The sequence below is a fragment of the Oncorhynchus gorbuscha genome, linkage group LG22 (genome assembly GCF_021184085.1).
Source record: "Oncorhynchus gorbuscha isolate QuinsamMale2020 ecotype Even-year linkage group LG22, OgorEven_v1.0, whole genome shotgun sequence".
Classification (NCBI taxonomy): domain Eukaryota; kingdom Metazoa; phylum Chordata; class Actinopteri; order Salmoniformes; family Salmonidae; genus Oncorhynchus; species Oncorhynchus gorbuscha.
In genome coordinates, this window is record NC_060194.1 from 13,482,200 (window position 1) to 13,500,848 (window position 18,649).

Sequence of the window (18,649 nt, forward strand, 5' to 3'; positions counted from 1 at the left end):
ATTGCATATTGTGATTTTAGGCTTGTGTGCGGCTGCTCGGCCATGGAAACCCATTTCATGAAGCTCCAGACGAACAGTAATTGTTCTGACGTTGCTTCCAGAGGCAGTTTAGAACTCGGTAGTGACTTTGCAACCGAGGACAGACCATTTTTACATGCTTCAGCACTTGGCGGTCGCATTCTGTGAGCTTGTGTGGCCTACCATTTTGCTCCTAGACATTTCCACTTCACAATAACAGCAATTACAATTGACCGGGGCAGCTCTAGCAAGGCAGAAATTTTACGAAGTGACTTGTTGGAAAGGTGGCTTCCTATGACGGTGCTACATTGAAAGTCACTGAGCTCTTCAGTAAGGCCATTCTACTGCCAATGTTTGTTTATGGAGATGGCATGGCTGTGTGTTCGATTTTATACACCTGTCAGCTACAGGTGTGGCTGAAATAGCCAAATCCACTAATTTGAAGGGGTGTCCACATACTTTTATATATATAGTGTATAATAGACAGTGGATGTAGTAGGAAAAAAAGTTATAGAAACTGAGAAATTCTCATGATAATAATAATAATAATAATATATGCCATTTAGCAGACGCTTTTATCCAAAGCGACTTACAGTCATGTGTGCATACATTCTACGTATGGGTGGTCCCGGGAACCGAACCCACTACCCTGGCGTTACAAGCGCCATGCTCTACCAACTGACTCAATCTACGCAGGAGGAGTTACAGAATCAATCTTAAGCGCCTCCATGTAAAATGTATGATTGAGTCATCATAAGCCGTTAGGCTCCATAGACTTTTCCATCTATTTTCCACAAGCTTTATGATTAGACTTTCACCAGTGTGAATTTAGAGCAGGTCTTGCTGTGTGGTATATAGAGGGTGATACACCCAGCTGTGTTTGTAATAACCCTTTTCCTTCTCCTGCACCAAGTGTGGGGAATATAACGCTGGCTAATAATTCATTTTGGAACTGAATTATGGAGGGTGTTAAGTCTCTCCTTTATCACGCTGCCACAGGATGTCTTACACATTAAGAACAGAGCTTCATCTTTGCAGATATGGGAGCTTCTCTCTCTCTCTCTTCCCTCTCTCTCTCTCTCTCTCTCTCTCTCTCTCTCTCTCTCTCTCTCTTCCCTCTCTCTCTCTCTCTCTCTCTCTCTCTCTCTCTCTCTCTCTCTCTCTCTCTCTCTCTCTCTCTCTCTCTCTCTCTCTCTCTCTCTCTCTCTCTCTCTCTCTCTCTCTCTCTCTCTCTCTCTCTCTCTCTCTTCCCTCTCTCTTAAATCTCTCTTCTCTCTCTCTCTCATTTGGCTCACAGAGCTGCACCCATATCCTGGGTAAGAACAATAAATGAGAGAGGCATCCATATATGATGACGGTACAGGAGGTATAAATAAAACCAGGCCCTAACTCGTCTGACGCCTCCCTTCTCAGATAAATCTGTTTACCTCTTGGAGGAAAAAACTGAAATATTGGGCGAGCATGTGACATCACTCCCCTCTCATCCTGCTACTTCCTGTGAGCATGATCAAAGGGCAGGATCGTTATGTAACAGCCAATCAACCACCCCCGTCTCGACCAGGGCCCAGATACTAGAATCTCTATTTTCTCTTCCTTCTCGCTTTCTTTCTTCTTTTTCCTCCCTCTCTCTTCCTCTTCCCCTCTCCTCCCTCTCCCTCCCCCTCTCTCTCATCATCTTGTCATTACTCTCAGTGAGGGATAGTTTAAATTGCCTCACTAGTATCCACTATCCTGAGTAATGCTATACTGGATCACAATGAAATGTTTGACATTTCTAAACACTTAACCCATGACAATCACCCAGACCATGCTCGGCTTTTAGTCGCTGTTTCATATACAGTGTCCGAGTTCTATTGAGACTGACACAACTCCTGCTATGACTGGCACAAGTCCTGCGGACACTGAGGCTGTCCTAACATGGACACCGTATCCATAAGGCCGTTTTAAAACTGCCTCTACAGTCCTCAGGTAGTGAACTAGACCGATGAAGACCAATCGAGAGAAAAACACTGGGGAGGGTTGGAGCTCCCCACAGTAATGGGATCTAGTTTGTTAGCAATTATGAAAGTTTAATACGATGCAGCCTGTTCTAAACTAGGTCAAATCCACTGGCTGTGTAGATCACTGCTATCTATGGCAGTGGGAGAAAGTATACTTCTCTCTTCATCCATTCCTTTTCTCTTCCTCTCATATCCCCCCTCTCTCTCTCTCTCTCTCTCTCTCTCTCTCTCTCTCTCTCTCTCTCTCTCTCTCTCTCTCTCTCTCTCTCTCTCTCTCTCTCTCTCTCTCTCTCTCTCTCTCTCTCTCTCTCTCTCACACACACACACACACACACACACACACACACACACACACACACACACACACACACACACACACACACACACACACACACACACACACACACACACACACACACACACACACACACACACACAGACACATACACACACACAAAACCACACACACAAAACCACATAAAACATAGATTTTTGTTGAGTCACGTTCAAAGAACGATGCCAGATCTCTCCCTCCATATTTCCTTGAATCTTTGCAAACAACAAGGGATGTCAAGCTTGTGTCTTCATTATGTCATTAACAGTGCCTTGATTAGGCATAATGAGTAGTGCTCTAATTAACACAATACAGGATCATTGACTATCAGCCAATGTTTATCTTTAATTTACAATCTGTAGAAACTATGAGAATAGAAAGGTTCAGAACGTTTGTGAAACATCACAACACAGCTGAAAAAAATATATGGCAAATAGAAATCAATGTCCATTCATTTACACCAATTAGGGGAGGGTGGAAGGGTTAGGGGAAAATAATAAAATATATCTGGGATTAGAAATAATGCAGACAATTACATTGATGGAAAATATACAGTGGGACAAAAAAGTATTTAGTCAGCCACCAATTGTGCAAGTTCTCCCACTTAAAAAGATGAGAGAGGCCTGTAAATTTTCATCATAGGTACACTTCATCTATGACAGACAAAATGAGAATAGAAAATTAATAAAATCACATTGTAGGATTTTTTATGAATTTATTTGCAAATTATGGTGGAAAATAAGTATACTGTAACAACAATCCATTTATATTTAGAGATGTAAAACCACAATCAATTCATCCTCACACACACACACACACACACACACACACTACCACTTCCAGGGCATATACTAATATTTATACACATGCCTTAGCCAAATTTATACACGTAGGCTAGAGCACCAACATCTCCTTATCTGGGTCTCCAATATCACTGGCGATGTGACAGACCTGAGGAGAGAGATAACCTGAACAGGCAGCTTGACCTGAACAAGTAGTGAGGTGTCCAGTCAACCTAAATCACTGTCACCACTTGCTGAAGTGGCAGGCTACAACTGTCTGCCTCTTCTTCAATGACTCATTACCAGTCCACCTTCTGTCTGTCACTCTGCACCGTGTGGGACTCCACAGGGAGTTTGACACACTGTTGTCTGTCTCAGCTTGGTACATAATACAGTAGCTAGTTGTCAAAATCAAATTGTATTGGTTGCATACTCATATTTATTAGATGTTATTTTGGGTGTAGCGAAATGCTTGTGTTCAGGTGCCTTTAAACAGCTTGGAAAATTCCAGAAAATGATGGCTTTAGAAGCTTCTGACAGGAAAATTGACATTATTTGAGTCAATTGGAGGTGTACCTGTGGATGTATTTCAAGGCCTACCTTCAAACTCAGTGCCTCTTTGCCTGACATCATGGGAAAATCTAAAGAAATCGGCCAAGACCTCAGAAAATAAATTGTAGACCTCCACAAGTCTGTTTCATCCTTGGGAGCAATTTCCAAACGCCTGAAGGTACCAGGTTCATCTGTACAAAAAATAGTACACAAGTATATACACCATAGGTCCATGCAGCCGTCATACCTCTCAGGAAGGAGATGCGTTCTGTCTCCTAGAGATGAACGTACTTTGGTGCGAAAAGTGCAAATTAATCACAGAACAACAGTAAAGGACCTTGTGAAGATTCTGGAGGAAACAGGTAGAAAAGTATCGATATCCACAGTAAAACGAGTCCTATATCGATATAACCTGAAAGGCCGCTCAGCAAGGAAGAAGCCACTGCTCCAAAACCGCCATAACAAAGCCAGATTACGGTTTGCAACTGCACATGGGGACAAAGATTGTACTTTTTGGATAAATGTCCTCTGGTCTGGTGAAACAAAAATAGAACTGTTTGGCCATAATGATGATCATTATGTCTGGAGGGAAAAGGGGGAGGCTTGCAAGCCAAAGAACACCATTCCAACCAGGAAGCACGGGGTGGCACCATCATGCTCTGGGTGTGCTTTGCAGCAAGAGGGACTGGTGCACTTCACAAAATAGATGGCAGCATGCCGAAGGAAAATTATGTGGATATATTGAAGCAACATCTCAAGACATCAGTCAGGAAGTAAAGCTTGGTCGCAAATGGGTCTTCCAAATGGGCAATGACCCCAAGCATACTTCCAAAGTTGTGGAAAAATGGCTTAAGGACATCAAAGTCAAGGTATTGGAGTGGCCATCACAAAGCCCTGACGTCAATCCTATAGAAAAGTTGTGGGCAGAACTGATAAAGCATGTGTGAGCAAGGAGGCCTACAAACCTGACTCAGTTACACCAACTCTGTCAGGAGGAATGGGCCAAAATTCACCCAACTTATTGTGGGAAGCTTGTGGAAGGCTACCCAAAACGTTTGACCCAAGTTAAACAATTTAAAGGCATTGCTACCAAATACTAATTGACTGTATGTAAACTGCTGACTAACTGGGAATGTGATGCTAGAAATAAAAGGTGAAATAAATCATTCTCTCTACTATTATTCTGACATTTCACATTCTTAAAATGATCCCAACTAACCTAAGACAGGGAACTTTTACTAGGATTAAATGTCAGAAATTGTGAAAAATTGAGTTTAAATGTATTTGGCTAAGGTGTATGTAAACGTCTGACTTCAACTGTATAAAATGGGTAAAACAGTATGTAAACATTATTAAAGTGACCAGTGTTCCATTATTAAAGTGACAAGTGACTCCATGTCTATGCAAATTTGGGCAGCAGCCTCTAAAGTGCAGTAATCGGGTGGTAGCCAGCTAGAGACAGTGACTAAGTTCAAGGCATTGTACTGGGTGGAGGCAGGCTACTGATGGCTATTTAACAGTCTGATGGCCTTGAGATAGAAGCTGCTTTTCAGTCTCTCTGCCCCAGCGTTGGTGCACCTGTACTGACCTCGCCTTCTGAATGATTGCGGGGTGAACAGGCTGTGACCTTGATGTCCTTGATGATCCTTTCGACGTTGAGATAACGTTGTTTTCTAGGCACCACTCCGTCAGGGCCAACACATCCTGTCTCATCATTGTTGGTAATCAGGCCTACTACTGTTGTGTCGTCTGCAAACTTGATGTTTAAGTTGGAGGTGTGCGTGGCCTCTCAGTCATGGGTGAACAGGGAGCAAAAGAGGGGGCTTAGCACCTTTGTGGGGCCCCTGTATTGAGGATCAGCATAGCGGAGGTGTGGTTTCCTACAGTACCTTCACCACCTGGGGGCGGCTCGTCAGGAAGTCCAGGACCCAGTTGCACAAAGCGGGGTTCAGACCCAGGGCCCCAAGCTTGGAGGGTACTATGGTGTTGAAGGCTGAGCTGTAGTCAATGAACAGCATTCTTACATAGGTATTTGCCTTAGTTACAGAGTTAAAATAACTCTTCATTATGCTAGGGACTGGTGGTTATGGCTCGTTCAGATATTATCCAATCAGGGCACTGTGTCAGGGCCTGGGACACCTATAGTATTAATAAGGGATGTGTACAAAAACTATTTCTCTATAATCAATCTGGATAGTAAGACAAATTCAATGTAAAGTGTTAGTGACCCAAGTAGTTGCACAAAGGTAAATATTGGCTCATAGTTTATTTTTTTTATTGTTTACATATGACTAGCGAAATATAGGCTTGTTAACAAAAATCCAAAACCAGAGAGCCTAGAACTAAAGTAAATATGTGATTTTAAAGATAATCATATTCGTTGTATCTGACTAGAATAGATTGAGTGCCTGGAAGGTAAATGAGATGAACACATATTGTCCTACAGTAATAGAGACTGAGTGGGTGGCGGTGTAGCCACAGCACAGGATAGATATTGGTATGATATCACATTCACCCTTCTTCATTGCTACAGTAAAACAAGAACATGATCAAGTAGGGAAGGAGGGAGAAAGAGAGATGAAAATAATGTTTTTTTTTAGATGGAGAGCACTCTTGGCCTTGCTTTATATCAGCAGTGTCATATCATATCACGCAGAAACACACACACACACACACACACACACACACACACACACACACACACACACACACACACACACACACACACACACACACACACACACACACACACACAGACACACACACACACACACACACACACACACACACACACACACACACACACACACACACACACACACACACACACACACACACACACACACACACACACACACACACACACACACACACACACACACACACACACATCTCTGAAGGAGAGCCTCAGCACAAAACAAAACAGGAATCAAAGCCCAATTAGGCACCAGATGGCTGCTTAATTTATCTATTTTCAAAAGAAGCCTGGTAATGAGAAACTGCAGTGGCAGCTAAGCTGCTGAAATAACAGCTTTTTGCATAAAAGATTTCTGCTGCTGAAAGGCTGTGAAGATTTGAAGAGGGGGTGATGGAGGATTGAGAAGTAGAACAGACAATGCGGTGGGTCTCGTTGTTGGGAACTTGTCCAACCATCTGTGAGATGTGTCTCTGTAACTCTGGCATCTTCACTCAAAATGGGAATGCAGAAGACGGAGAGAGTGTGTTTGTGTGTGTATGTTCGCAGAGTGTATGTGTGTGCATATGTGTGTACGGTTCCGTCTGAAAGTATTCATAACCCCTGACATATTCCACATTTTGTTGTGTTACAGCCTGAATTCAAAATGGAAAAGTATTGTAAAAAAGTATATAAATAAAAATGTTGCACCTATACACATACAATACCCCATAATGAGAAAGTGAAAACATGTTTAGATTTTTTTGCAAATGTATTAAACATTTAATAAAGAAATATCTCATTGACATAAGTTCAAGTACACCCGAGTCAATTCTTTGTAGAAGCATGTGCAACATTTGCCCATTATTCTTTTCAAATTTCTTCATGTTGTGTCAAATTGGTTGCTGATCATTGCTAGACAACCATTTTCAGGTCTTGCCATAGATTTTCAAGTCGATTTAAGTAAAGAATTTAACTCTGCCACTCAGGAACATTCACTGTCTACTTGATAAGCAGCTCCAGTGTATATTTGACCTTGTGCGTTAGGTTATGATCCTGCTGAAAGGTGAATTAATCTCCCAGTGTCTGGTGGAAAGCAGACTGAACCAGGTTTTCCTCTATGATTTTGCCTGTGCTTAGCTCCATTCCCTTTCTTTTTTATTCTGAAAAAACTCCCCAGTCCTTAACGATTACAATCATACCCATAACATTACATTTACATTACATTTAAGTCATTTAGCAGACGCTCTTATCCAGAGCGACTTACAAATTAGTGCATTCACCTTATGACATCCAGTGGAACAGCCACTTTACAATAGTGCATCTAAATCTTTTAAGGGGGGGGGGGGGGTGAGAAGGATTACTTTATCCTATCCATGATGCAGCCAACACTTTCTTGAAAATATGGAGAGTGGTATTCAGTAATGTGTTGTATTGGATTTTCCCCAAACATAAAGCTTTCTATTCAGGGCAAAAAAGTTCATTGTTTTCCCACATCTTCTGCAGCAATACAGGATGAATGTTTTGGAATATTTGTATTGTGTACAGGCTTCCTTCTTTTCACTCTGTCAATTAGGTTAGTATTGTGGAGTAACTACAATGTTGTTGATCCATACTTCTCCTATCACAGCAATTAAACTCTAACTGTTTTAAGGTAACTACTGGCCTCTCTGTGAAATCCCTGAGTGGTTTCCCCCCTCTCCGGCAACTCAGTTAGGAAGGGCGCCTGTATCTTTGTAGTGAGTGGGTGTATTGATACACCATCCAAAGTGTAATTAATAACTTCACCATTCTAAAAGGGATATTCAATGTATTTTTTCTATTTATTTAGAATTTATTTAAATTGATTTAAAATTCCACTTAGGCATTATGGGGTCTTGTGTGTAGGCCATATAATCAATTTTAAATTCAGACTGTAACACAACAACTTTTGGAAAAGGTCAGGGGTGTGAATACTTTCTGAAGGTACAGATGTGCATATGTCTGTGTTCCCAAAGCCAAGAATGTGTTGTCAGTCTGAAGCATTTCAGCAACTCTAGCTTTCATTTACATCATCCCTGTCAATCATCCATTATCTGACCAAAAGAAAGTGCAACACAAGTTAAATCAAGACATTGACAAGAAGGATGTAGATCACCTCTATCTGCTGTGTTTCATCTGAGTGCTGAGGTGTGATTGAGAACGAGAGCTCTGCTGAGGCTGCAGTGTGTGTGAATCTTTGTTCCAGAGCAATCGCGGGGCGAGAGAGGTCGACTCACTTCAATCCACCGGAGGGAGAGCGAGACAAGTGCTACAGGGCTTCAAAACAATGCACAGATAGAGAGAGAGAGACAGAGAGAGAGAGAGACAGTGAGAGAGAGACGGGACAGAGAGAGAGAGACAGAGAGACAGACAGAGAGAGAGACAGAGAGAGAGAGAGAGAGAGACAGAGAGAGAGAGAGAGACAGAGAGAGAGAGACAGAGAGAGAGAGACAGATAGAGACAGACAGATAGAGACAGACAGAGAGAGACAGACAGAGAGAGAGAGACAGACAGAGAGAGAGACAGAGAGAGAGAGAGAGAGAGACAGAGAGAGAGACCGGGAGAGACGGAGAGAACTCATGACAGCGGCTGTCAACACAAGCCTTTGAGAGCGTCTGGCGCAAAACGAAAACAGAGATGTAAGGAGATGGGGGTGTGGCTAGATGAGTTTTGAAGAAGAAAAAAACCCAGACAGAACGGTCACGGTATCAAAGCTTAAAAGAGAGGGAGGAAAAAAGGCAAGCGGAATGTATCAGAATGAAATATATTCACATTATTCCGAGAAGAAAAAGGGAGACGAAAAGAGGCTATTACATAAGAACTCTCTAAGGCTCTGGAACAATCAAACTCTGTTGATGCCAACTGGGAATGTTACACAAAATCTGCCGGAAAACAAGTGATGAAGTCTGTTTGTATTTCTTCTAATTAAAACTGCCATTGCCGATAAAATATAGATCGTTTGTAGGGAGCGTATGAAAAGGAATTGAAGCACTTTGTTAGATACAGCACCTTATTTTACATATAGACTTGTTGGCTGACAATGTCGTGAAAATAATGCATGTGCATCTATGTGGCCGGAAGTCGTGCTTGTGCTTTGTCATGAATCTGAACAGTCAGATAGCTAGCAACAATGACAAGAAGCTGCCATGTGTGGAATTGTAGTTGGCTTGTTTAAGCTAGTTTTGTCTTGTTCTTGACACCATGTCCTGTTTGGAGGAGTTTTGACTGATTTCAAGTCAATGCTAAAAATGCTAACATTTCCTAGCTAGGTAACCAACAACTGTAGTGATGTACACTATATATACAAAAGTATGTGGACACCCCTTCAAATGAGCCTAATCCACTATTTCAGCCGTAACCATTTCTGACAGGTGTATAAAATCGAGCACACAGCCATGCAATCTCTATAGACAAACATTGGCAGTAGAATGGCTTGACTGAAGAGCTCAGTGACTTTCAACATGGCAGTGTCATAGGATGCCACCTTTCCAACAAGTCAGTTTGTAAAAATTCTGCCGTGCTAGAGCTGACCCAGTCAACTGTAAGTGCTGTTATTGTGAGGTGGAAACGTCTCAGCCGCGAAGTGGTAGGCCACAAAAGCTCACAGAATGGGCCGCCGAGTGCTGAAGCGTGTAGCACGTAAACATCTCCTGTCCTCGGTTGCAACACTCAGTACCGAGTTCCAAACTGCCTCTGGAAGCAACGTCAGCACAAGAACTGGAGCAGTGAAAACGCTGATGACTCACGCTTCACCATCTGGCAGTCCAATGGACAAGTCTGGGTTTGGCGGATGCCAGGAGAACGCTACCTGCCTGAATGCTTACTACCAACTGTAAAGTTTGGTGAAGGAGGAATAATGGTTGTTTTCATGGTTCGGGCTAGTATCCTTAGTTCCAGTGAAGGGAAATCTTAATGCTACAGCATACAATTACATTCTAGACGATGGCCCTTTACTGTTTCAGCATGACAATGCACCCGTGCACAAAGCGAGGTCCATACAGAAATGGTTTGTTGAGATCGATGTGAAGAGCTTGACTGGCCTGCACAGAGCTCTGACCTCAGCCCCATCGAACACCTTTGGGATGAATTGGAATGCCGACTGTGAGCCAGACTTAATCACCCAACATCAGTGCCCAACCTCCCTAATGCTCTTGTGGCTGAATGGAAGCAAGTCCCCATAGCAATGTTCCAACTAGAGGTCGACCAATTATGATTTTTCAACGCCGATACCGATTATTGGAGGACCCCAAAAAAAAGCCGCTACCGATTAATCTGACAATTTTTTATTTTTTTATTTGTAATAATGACAATTACAACAATACTGAATGAACACTTATTTTAACAGATTATATGCAACGCAGGACACTCTAGATAATATCTAGTAATATCATCAACCATGTGTAGATAACTAGTGATTATGATTGATTGTTTTTATAAGATAAGTTTAATGCTAGCTAGCAACTTACCTTAGCTTACTGCATTCGCGTAACAGGCAGACTCCTTGTGGAGTGCAACGAGAGAGAGGCAGGTCGTTATTGCGTTGGACTAGTTAATTGTAAGGTTGCAAGATTGGATCCTCCGAGCTGACAATGTGAAAATCTGTCGTTCTGCCCCTGAACAAGGCAGCTAACCCACCATTCCTAGGCCGTCATTGAAAATAAGAATGTGTTCTTAACTGACTTGCCTAATTAAATAAAGGTATAAAAAAAAAAATAATAATCGGCAAATCGGCACCCAAAAATACAGATTTCCGATTGCTATGAAACCTTGAAATCGGCCCTAATTAATCGGCCATTCCGATGAATCGGTCAACCTCTAGTTATAACTAAGTCTATGATTTGATAGAGCAGTCTGACTGAGCGATGGTAGGCAGGCTTGTAAGCATTCATTCAAACAGCACTTTTGTGTGTTTGCCAGTAGCTGTTTATGACTTCAAGCCTATCAACTCCCAAGATTAGGCTTGTGTAACCGATGTGAAATGGCTAGCTAGTTAGCGGGGTGCGCGCTAATAGCGTTTCAAACGTCACTCGCTCTGAGACTTGGAGTAGATGTTCCCCATGCTCTGCAAGGGCTGCGGCTTTTGTGAAGCGATGGGTAATGCTGCTTCGAGAGTGGCTATTGTCGTTGTGTTCCTGGTTCCAGGGATGGAAGCTATACTGTTACACTGGCAATACTAAAGTGCCTATAAGAACATCCAATAGTCAAAGGTTAATGAAATACAAATGGTATGGAGGGAAATAGTACTATAATTCCTATAATAACTACAACCTAAAACTTCTTACCTGGGAATATTGAAGTCTCGTGTTAAAAGGAACCACCAGCTTTCATATGTTCTCATGTTCTGAGCAAGGAACTGAAACGTTAGCTTTCTTACATAGCACATATTGCACTTTTACTTTCTTCCCCCAAAACTTAGTTTTTGCATTATTTAAACCAAATTGAACATGTTTCATTATATACTTGAGGCTAAATTGATTTTATTGATGTATTATATTAAGTTAAAATAAGTGTTCATTCAGTATTGTTGTAATTGTCATTATTACAAATAAATCAATAAAATGTCTGATTAATTGGTATCGGCTTTTTTGGTCCTCCAATAATCGGTATCGCCGTTAAAAAATCCTAATCGGTCGACCGCTAGTTATAACATGATAACACACAGAAATACGAGCCTTATGTCATTAATATGGTCGAATCCGGAAACTATCATCTCGAAAACAAGACGTTTATTCTTTCAGTGAAATACGGAACCGTTCCGTATTTTATCTGACGGGTGGCATCCATAACTCTAAATATTCCTGTTACATTGCACAACCTTCAATGTTATGTCATAATTACGTAATATTCTGGCAAATTAGGCGGCCCAAACTGTTGCATATACACTGCCTCTGCGTGCAATGAACGCAAGAGAAGTGACACAATTTCACCTGGTTAATATTGCCTGCTAACCTGGATTTCATTTAGCTAAATATGGAGGTTTAAAAATATATACTTCTGTGTATTGACTTTAAGAAAGGAATTAATGTTTATGGTTAAGTACACATTGGAGCAATGATACGCACCGCATCCATTATATGCAACGCAGGACACGCTAGATAAACGAGTAATATCATCAACCATGTGTAGTTAACTAGTGATTATGATTGATTGATTGTTTTTTATAAGATATGTTTATTAATGCTAGCTAGAAACTTACCTTGGCTTACTGCATTCGCATAACAGGCAGGCTCCTCGTGGAGTGCTATGAGAGGCAGGTGGTTAGAGCGTTGGACTAGTTAACTGTAAGGTTGCAAGATTGTTACCTTGTCTGCTCGGGAGATTCAATCTGTCATTCTGCCTCTGAACGAGACTGTTAACCCACCGTTCCTAGGCCGTCATTGAAAATAAGAATGTGTTCTTAACTGGCTTGCCTAGTTAAATAAAGATTAAATAAAGGTGAGAAAAAAATGACCAAATCGGTATCCAAAAATACAGATTTCCGATTGTTCTGAAAACTTAAAATCGGCCCTAATTAATCGGCCATTCCGATAAATCGGTCGACCTCTAGTTCCAACATCTAGTGAAAAGCCTTCCCAGAAGAGTGGAGGCTGTTATAGCAGCAAAGGGGGGACCAGCTCCATATCAATTATTTTGGAATGAGTAGGTGTCCACATACTTTGGGTCGATGTAGTTTATTTGAGAGACAACAAGTGCTCATTGTGCAAATGTCTCTATATATTTAATAAACATGTTTTTTTACATGTTGTCAACAATCTAAGCCAACCCTGTCTATTTTGCCATAGTTGCGCATGCATAGTTTTTGTTGCAAACCAACAAACCCATCTACCTATATATTACTACGCATTCCCAAGTGGAAATTAATGCACTCAGTAGTTAGTATAAAGACTTAGAGGTGCACTCAATTTGTAATACATGGCACACACACACACACATGTGCACGCACACACACTCACTTGAAGATGCAGAACGAGACGATGATGCAATTCCAGAAACTAATTTGGTGCAAATAGTATCTCTAATTGAACTGCTATGGATTATGTGAAAATAAAAGCTATTTCTTATTGCACAGAATGTGTCTGTGTCATTTGATGACCCTACTCAGAGCCTCCAGTCCACTCATTCCATTCCATTCTCATTATTAGCACGCACTAAAAACAGGTTAGAATATTACTGGAATACAAAACACCATCCTCAATCAGTAGTGAAAATCAAAATTTTCTCTGTGTAAATGTGTATCAGTCCTGCACCACCAAGGGTATTTTCATTAGGAGTGAGATGCATACTGGGTGAAGTTATAAAATGTGCTTTTTTCTTCCAAAAAGTAGTTGGATAACAACATCCAGAGCCATATACACTACATGACCAAAGGTATGTGGACACCTGCTCGTCGAACATCTCATTCCAAAATCATGGGCATTAATATGGAGTTCTTCCCCCCATTGCTGATATAACAGCCTCCACTCTTCTGAGAAGGCTTTCCACTAGATGTTGGAACATTGCTGCGAGGACTTGCTTCCTTTCAGCCACAAGAGCATTAGTGATGTCGGGCACTGATGTTGGGCGATTCGGCCTGGCATGCAGTCTGTGTTGCAATTCATCCCAAAGGTGTTCGATGGGGTTGAGGTCAGGACTATGTGCAGGCCAGTTCTTCCACACCGATTTCTGTATGGACCTAGCATTGTTACAGGGGCATTGTCATGCCCTTTCCTGAAACAGGAAAGGGCCTTACCACAAAGTTGGTAAGCACAGAATCGTCTAGAATGTCATTGTATGCTGTAGCGTTAAGATTTCCCTTCACTGGAACTAAGGGGCTCGAACCATGAAAAACAGCCCCAGACCATTATTCCTCCTCCGCCAAACGATACAATTGGCACTATGCATTGGGGCAGATAGCGTTCTCCTGGCATCCGCCAAACCCAGATTCGCCTGTCGGACTGCCAGATGGTGAAGCGTGATTCATCACTCCAGAGAATGCGTTTCCACTGCTCCACAGTCCAATGGCGGTGACCTCTACACAACTCCAGCCGACACTTGGCATTGTGCATGGTGATGTTAGGCTTGTGTACGGCTGCTCTGTCATGGAAACCCATTTCATGAAGCCCCCTGGCGAACAGCTCCTGTGCTGACATTGCTTCCAAACAGAATCCACTAAGTTGAATGGGTGTCCACATACTTTTGTGTATATATATATATATAGTGCATTTAGACATATTTACATATCTGGCTCTGGCATCACCCATATCGACTGGAACCACAAAGCAGCATAGAGTATTGCACCTTCTCTGACACGGTCCATTCTCAAACAGCCCTGACCTTTAGAGCCGTGAGTCCAGTAGTACACCGGGGAGCTACATCTGGTAATATAACCAAATATATCTCTCTGCAGTTTCTGTCGACTCCACAGTCAACACTAAGGTCACCTAGAATATTAACAATATACAGTGCTGTTCATTTTAGCACAGACTGTGACTCACCCCTGAAACTGACAGCTACACTCTCTTCTGCTCCACAACATCTATTACATAACAGAAATCTGAAATTCAAATCATACCCACAGTACAGTATGCAAACGGGTAGACATTCCCGTGCACTCACACAGGCACATACAACACTTGCGCGCACGCACACACACACACACAAACACAAACACACAAACACACACACACACCCTTCCCTGACACACACTCAAGTGCAGGGGCTCAGTAAGGCCCAGCAGCCCAGGACAGCCTGCCCCCCTGGGGTGCCTGGTTCCTGGGTATCCTCCATGCTCCGCCTGCTTCCTCTGATCCACCCCTGGGGAGATCCCCCTCCCCAGCCAGCTCCCATATGCCCACTGTCTCCTCCTCTTGACTTTGTGATGGCTTCTCTCTGGAGTTAACCGTCACAGTCATGTCCAACTGTAGCCGAACATTTTCCTGTGGAAAATAACGTTTCTCCCCCTTTGACTTTCCCCCCTCCCTGTCTCCCCTGTCACTCTGCAGCATAATAGCACTGTAATAACTTAGGAACTGTCACTCTGCAGCATAATAGCACTGTAATAACTTAGGATTGCACCATAAACAAAAGTTGCTCACTTCCTCATTGAGTTGTCCGTCACAGTGAAATAAGTTATTTTACTCAAATATCTATGAGAGACTTCAGGCAAAAAAAAGAAACAGGACCAGATTCAGTCAGGACGCAGCCATCACAGAGGTGTGTATAATCAACAGCTGGTGCTGTAAACATACCCCTACTGAAAGTATTATGGTGACCAGCTGCTTAGCAACAGATGACAGTGTCTGCAAGAGAGCGACCTGCGTGGCTGACGGTCGTCTGTGTGTTCTTGTCAACTCACTGTGGCATCCCATCCAGAGTCCCGTCCTCTTGTGTGAATCTCAATTTTCCACCCGGTAAAACACTTTCACTGTTGATTAGCTTGCGCATTAGCTTCTTCACAGGCTAAGCAAACGCGCACGATTACTAAGAACTGCACAGACACACACGCACACACGTACAGATGCACCCACCCACATGCACGGATGCCCACACAGGTACGTATGCACACACGCACACACACACACGTTACTAATAACTGCACTCACACACTAACAAAAAGTTCCCTCCTTTACGATCCAAATTCATTTCACAGAGACATGCAAACACCAGCATCAATCAACATGTCCTATCTCCACTCCACTCAAACAACCACACATTCCTCCAAACCACATCCACGACTAATACAACTTGAAACTTGAAACACCCAAAAAAGGACTCAACCATAGACATTCTCTCAATAAAATCATATGAAAGGGAGATCATCTCCTTCCTGGGTTTGCCTACACACACAGACCTTTAATCCACCTCGCTAAATCTGTCCAGAATCCCAGAATCCAAACAAGACAGCTAATGGCGTGTACAGAGTGTTAATGGAGTCAACGCTGAGCTTGACACTCCCAATTAGTATCTGAACGCCAGTGGGAATTGTAATTTCAAAGATCCTCACAGCAGGGGGAGAATCTGGAGCCCACTCCCCGACATAACTGATTTTGAATGTCTTAGATTCTTACAGTAGCCAAGGACAAAGATAAGATGGAAAATGTTGCTCGCGGCAGTGCAAGTCTACGAAGACGACCTTCATTTCTCATCATATTAACTCATTTGACATCAGAAGATAAAGAGATTTGAGGGAACGCGTGTGTGCATTTACAGTATGCACAAACATACACACCACGGAAGATAGACAGCATGGTATATACTTCAACTGTCACTCCCACAAGCACCAGGTTCTCCTCAAGCACCAAGTCTCACAAAATGAGACAAACACTCAAAAAAGACCAGCTCGTTCCTAGTCTAGTCTACACAAAGCTAACCCAAGTTTCAACCTTCTCAGCAGTGCCTCTCCCATCCATTGCACTTGTGTTTACCTCGCAGTAAGATAAAGTACCTCCTAGTTACTCTCCAAAGGGAAGTTTATCAAACAGACTGTTGTTTGAAACAGATTGTTGTTTACTCTGAGTCAATCCTACAGGGAGTCTTCCAGCATGTACACAAGATGATGAAGCAGTCACAGCGGTCCAGTCCAGAACGGCAAAAGCATCCAACTACGAAGCAAACACAACAATTCAGCTATAAATTAAAGACTGTTGTTGAGGACCTTTAAAGAGAAGATGTGAACCATGGGAAAGTTCAGTCTTACACTCTGCTGATTTGTGTCAAATGACACCCTTTTCCCCATACAGAGCACTATGTTTTCCAAAATAGAGTAGAGGAATAGTCATTTGAGGACTCTACCATTTTCTATGTCATTTTGCATGGACATTGCATATTATAGAGTTACTGTAGCTATTCAGTTCATGCATATTCCCTGTGTAGATGAGCTGAGTCATTTCTAACTCCCAGATACAGTCCCGTCCCTGGTGACCATGTCAATGAGCCCAGAGGGGACAGAGACAGCAGGAGACAAACCCCGACAACAGAGAGCATCCTCAGTGAGGGCCTCCAAATTACACCTCTCAGAGAGACAAGTCAAGTATACAGCGTAATGGGAAAAATAGCAATAAAGCAAATTGCTTCAGCAACAGCTCACATCCATTTTGATGAATAGTGGTAATGTATTTAGGGACCAGAATTGTTTGGAGGCTATTGGTTTGGTGTTGTCCATACTGTGTGTGTGTGTGTGTGTGTGTGTGTGTGTGTGTGTGTGTGTGTGTGTGTGTGTGTGTGTGTGTGTGTGTGTGTGTGTGTGTGTGTGTGTGTGTGTGTGTGTGTGTGTGTGTGTGTGTGTGTGTGTGTGTGTGTGTGTGTGTGTGTGTGTGATATGTGTGCTGATGTTTATTTGCTGGCCTTATCTGTCCTCAAACACAGTGAACGGGCTGCTTTCCTGGTCTGTCAGCCAGAGATAATCCTGCCCGTCCTGTCCTGCTCCCTCCTCCGGCAGTCACATAATCTGGGAGAAGGTGTCTCACTCACTCACTCACTTCAAATCAAATCAAATCAAATCAAATTGTATTTGTCACATACACATGGTTAGCAGATGTTAATGCGAGTGTAGCGAAATGCTTGTGCTTCTAGTTCCGACAATGCAGTGATAACCAACAAGTAATCTAACTAACAATTCCAAAACTGTCTTATACACAGTGTAAGGGGATAAGGAACATGTACATAAGGATATATGAATGAGTGATGGTACAGAGCAGCATACAGTAGATGGTATCGAGTACAGTATATACATATGAGATGAGTGTGTAGACAAAGTAAACAAAGTGGCATAGTTAAAGTGGCTAGTGATACATGTGTTACATAAGGATGCAGTCGATGATGTAGAGTACAGTATATACATATGCATATGAGATGAATAATGTAGGGTAAGTAACATTATATAAGGTAGCATTGTTTAAAGTGGCTAGTGATATATTTACATCATTTCCCATCAATTCCCATTATTAAAGTGGCTGGAGTTGGGTCAGTGTCAATGACAGTGTGTTGGCAGCAGCCACTCAATGTTAGTAGTGGCTGTTTAACAGTCTGATGGCCTTGAGATAGAAGCTGTTTTTCAGTCTCTCGGTCCCAGCTTTGATGCACCTGTACTGACCTCGCCTTCTGGATGATAGCGGGGTGAACAGGCAGTGGTTCGGGTGGTTGATGTCCTTGATGATCTTTATGGCCTTCCTGTAACAACGGGTGGTGTAGGTGTCCTGGAGGGCAGGTAGTTTGCCCCGGTGATGCGTTGTGCAGTCCTCACTACCCTCTGGAGAGCCTTATGGTTGAGGGCAGAGCAGTTGCCGTACCA

At 42.5% G+C, this 18,649-nt stretch overlaps 1 pseudogene; it reads right to left on the reverse strand.

Moving 5' to 3' along the window:
- The window catches only part of LOC124009922, a 106,003-nt pseudogene that overhangs the window by 72,359 nt on the left and 14,995 nt on the right, over positions 1 to 18,649 (reverse strand).